Source organism: Microtus ochrogaster, chromosome 16, assembly GCF_000317375.1.
Source record: "Microtus ochrogaster isolate Prairie Vole_2 chromosome 16, MicOch1.0, whole genome shotgun sequence".
NCBI classification, from domain to species: domain Eukaryota; kingdom Metazoa; phylum Chordata; class Mammalia; order Rodentia; family Cricetidae; genus Microtus; species Microtus ochrogaster.
In genome coordinates this window covers 11,289,961-11,294,653 of record NC_022018.1, presented here as the reverse complement: position 1 = coordinate 11,294,653, position 4,693 = coordinate 11,289,961, and positions in this window count along the sequence as shown.

The window sequence follows — 4,693 nt, the reverse complement described above, 5'->3', positions numbered from 1 at the left end:
CCCGGCTAATTCCTAGCATTTTTAATCAACTTGTTGGCTTTTTTTCTTTTTCTTTTGATGGCTAATGGCTATCCAAACAAAGAGAACATGAGAATTTTGCTTGAGGATGGAGGTCAGATGGTAAGAGTAAATTTGGGAGTATAGGACATCCCAGGAAAAGTGATAGAGGAGCATCAGGAACACAAGGACACAGTCATATACACTTTTCCAGGGTTGGGCTGAGAAAGGGGACAATTCCTAATGCCAGGACTCTTCCGGTAAGTGTGCAATTTTCTGAGGACAAACTATTTGGCATTTCAAAGCCTGATGTGGTGGTTGCATGCCTGTAATCATAAGCTCTGGAGAGATTGATGAGGTAGAATGTTGTCTCAAAAAAGCAGTGCTCAATAGCTCAGATTTCTTTGTTCCCATGTTCCCTTCTAAAATGGCAAATGACATACAGAGTCAGGGTGTAGCAGAATTGTTCCTGGGATCCATACAGCATCTCCTGTCTCCATGTTGGTCTTCAATGTAGTATGATGGGACAATGTGTTCTCCTGGAATGGACAAGGCCGAGGGAGGGAAGGGTAGCCACGTCTGACTGTAGTGGCTGATATGCTGACACCCACGTCTAGAGCTCCAGGTCCAGCTGTGTGCTCTTGATCCTAACATCTCTGTCCCCTAGGAACGTTATTCTAGCTCCATTCTTCTCAGTCAGCAAGAGGATACCATCCTGCTTCCTCCTCCCACTCCACAACCTGCTGCCACTGATGTTCTCTGCAGCCCTGACTCCAGGACACAGCTTCCTTTCTTTCTTTTTTTTTTAGTTTTTCGAGACAGGGTTTCTCTGTAGCTTTGGAGCCTGTCCTGGCACTAGCTCTTGTAGACCAGGCTGATCTCGAACTCACAGAGATCCGCCTGCCTCTGCCTCACTAGTGCTGGGATTAAAGGCGTGCGCCACCACCGCCCGGCACAGCTTCCTTTCTTTAGACACGCTCACTACTTAACCCGAACTGTCCTCAAAAAGACCAGGTTGATCTCGAACTCACAGAGATCGGCTTGCCTCTGCTAGGGTTTGCCACCACTGCAAGCTGGTTGTTGTTGTTTTTAAGACTTAAAAACATCTTTTTTAGTTGGGCGATGGTGACAAGGACCCAAAAAGTCATTTTCTGACCTTCATACATGAGTGTGGAACACACATGCCCACAGACACACACATGCATATTAGTAAATAAATTAATAACTAATTTTGTGGGGTTTTAAGAATATTGACTTTCTGTGTATAGGTGCTTAGCCTTCACGTGTAATCTGCATACCTTGGGCAAACCTGGTGTCTGGGGAGACCAGAGTCACCGCCCCTGGAACTGGAGTTACAGAAAGTTGTGAGAGCCTATGTGGGTGCTGGAATTGAACCCAAGTCCTCTGAAAGAGCAAGAAGTGCTCTTAACCATGCAGTTATCTCTCCAGTCCCAATAAATAGGTAACTTTTAAAGAAACATCGGACAATATTTCTAACCCCTTCTGTTCTATGCTGTCTTCCCACATATATTTCTAAATGAGCTCCATATGCCTATTACTGCTGTACCCCAGCATGCAACATAGTGACTGACATAAGACGGGACACACAGGTGTCTTGGGTGGGATGATGGATGAGATATCACCACATCCTTGTTAGTTCACAGTGACTAGGAAGATCATTATAAAGACCATTATGTTACCATATAATGTAACATAATACATATGTTACTGTGTGTATGTATATATATCACTATATACACATGAAGATTATATGTATATCACTCTATACACACATGAAGATATATATAAAACTATATATATAAGCCATATATATAAGTTTATATATAAGCATACACAAGAAGATATATATAAACACTATATATACACACATGAAGATATATATACACATAACACACTATATGTGTAAATTTCTTATTGTTACAATGATTAACAGCTTTGGAGGCCACTAAGGATAGACCACCATCTCCTGTTTCCCTGGAAACAACAGACAGGATAACATCACGACTCTCCCTCCTTTAGCCTCCTGGTCAAAAGAATGGAGTACCTGTGGCTCTGGGTTGAGACATGACATTCTGATCTGCGCCAAAGATTAGAAGAACGTCGTATACCGTTGTCTTCCTTCAGGAGTTAATCCAGTGGGTTTGTCAATCACCTGGACAGGAGTTAATCCCTTCAGGAAAACTGGCTCATGATAAAGTCCCCTAAGGAAGCTGAAGACATGCCGAAGAGAAGAGAGGAATAATGGTCTCCTTAATGAGATAATACACTCACCTCACCCCCAAGCTCCTCTCCCCTACAGTCCCGTGCAGAATTTCCATCATGTGATTCTGTAACCTGTCCACTTTTCTGGATCAGGAAAGTGAAGTAATTTATTTTTCTACTTTTCTGCCTCTTTTCCTTTCAGTTTCGGACCAACACTTAAGTACAAATTCCCCCATGCCCTGGGCTTTCTCCCTCGCTCTCTGAAGCAGTCCCTCACTCATACCATGTGGTAACTTATCCTTCATGCTGCTGCTTGCTGAACTCCGTTGATGAGCCTTGTTGCCTTCACGGACACTGACCCAAATGTCTGGTTTCCTCACTTCCTCCTCGCCAACTCCCTTTACTCAGCTGCTGAGATGTAGAGCTGGCCTGCTCTGTCACTTTCCTCTCAAATGCTGATAAACTGTACTCAAGCTTCCTTGGGAGTCTGTTTCTAAATGTTTTTAATAGCAAGATTAAACACTCAAAAGAGGGAATCACAAATTCCCCGGTAACACTACCTGCAACGTTTTAGCATTTGCTGGTGTCGCTACTTTCTCAGAACACAAAATTAACTGTCCTAGTGATTCATGGATGCTGTGTGAAGCTAAGAAGAGAATTCTCTAACCTCTGCCCTCGCCGAGGGACCCACCACACAGACATTTGAAAGCATCAGGTACATTTTCCCCTGATATGCATATTTTTGTTTTGTTGAGGGATTTCTGGCCTCCTCAGGTTAATTTTAACCAGTTGTACTTGGTCTTCAGTCATATCATATGCTTTCACGAATATTGCTGCTGCCTGGAGAAAAATTCCCCCTACTGAGCTACTATGAGTATGTCAGAAATTTTTGATTCTGAATGAAATAGGAACTTATTATTGAAAACTGAAACATCCCTTGTGACAAGGGTTTTTTTTGTTTGTTTCTTTGGTTTTTTTTTTTTGTTGTTGTTGTTGTTGTTTGTTGGTTTGAGTTTTTGCTTGTTTGGTTGGTTTTTTGAGACAAGCTTATCTGTATAGCCCTGGCTATCCTGAAACTCAATCTCGAAGATCTGCCTGCCTCTGCTCCCCTCACCTCCCACCACCACCCCAACTCCCCCAGTGCCCAGTTCTGAGATTAAAGATGTGCACCATCACCACCAGGCTTGTGTTTGCTCAGCAGAATAATGCATGCGTGAGTATTTGCAGAGCTGAACTGTCCTCCAGGAAGGCAGTGGAGAGCAGGCTTGGAGTGGGGCTTAGAGTAATGCACTGAGGGCAAACAAGGCCCTGGGCCCAACCTCCAACACCACAGAAACCAGAAATAGTGAAAGGAAGGAGAGGAGGGGAAGGGGAAGAAGGGAGGGAGAGTAGGCCCATTTATGATCCTAGCACTTGAAGTGCTGAGGCAGGGGTGTCATGAACTTGAGGCCAGCCTAGGCAACAGTAATATCTTTCTAAAAAGGGATGGAATATAGGAAGGGTGGGGGAAAGGCTTGGAGGTCTAGGCTAGGGAATGTCTACAGCTGAGGGGGGCCAGAGATCAGTCTGTCTAGACAGCAAAGGGCCAAGCTTGCTGTGGCTTATAAACAGAAAGAACCCAGAGATCGTGGTGGACCAGAAGTGCTATGGATAGAACAGCATAAACTCTCCTGTCTTGCCTACAGAATCTTCCGTAAGTGATGGGGGAGATGGCTCAACAGGTGAAGGCACTTGCTACCTGACAGCCTGAGTTCAGTCTCCATCCCTGGACCCCAGACAGTAGAAGGAGAGAGCTAACTCCTACAGATTCTCCTTTGACCTCCACGTATACATTATGTAAATACTTTTCTATGTTTCATTGTCCTTCTAATATTAAATCACACGTATTTGTAGTGGTTTGAATGAAAACGCCCCCATAGGCTCATGTATTTGAATGCTTAGTCACCGCGGAGTGGGAATGCTTGAGGATTAGATGGACTAGAAAATGAGGCCTGGTTGGAGGAAATGTGTCCCTGGAGGTGGGTTTCGAGGTTTCCAAAGCCCCTGCCAGGCCCAGTCTCTCTCCTCTCTCTCCCCCTTTCTCTGCTGCTGCCCAAGGATCAGGACTTGAAAACTCTTAGCTACTGCTCCAGCCAAGCTGGTCTGCTTCCTTCTGTGATGACCGCGGACTTCCTGGAACTGTAAGTCAGCCCCCATGTGGATGCTTTCTTTTCAAAGGGTTGCCTTGGTCATGGTGTTTCTTCACAGTAGCTACGACAGCATTAAATATTATTAATAGTCTTTAATAATGCACACTGCTCAAGTATGAGGACCTGAGTTTGATCACCAGAACTCACTTAAAAAACCAATATTATTGATATCTATTTGTAATTCTGGCACTGGGGGAGTGGAGGCAGGTGGATCCCTGGTCACTAGCTAGTCAGTATAGCCAGTGCATGAACTAGGTTCAGAGAGAGAGCCTAGCGGTGGTGGC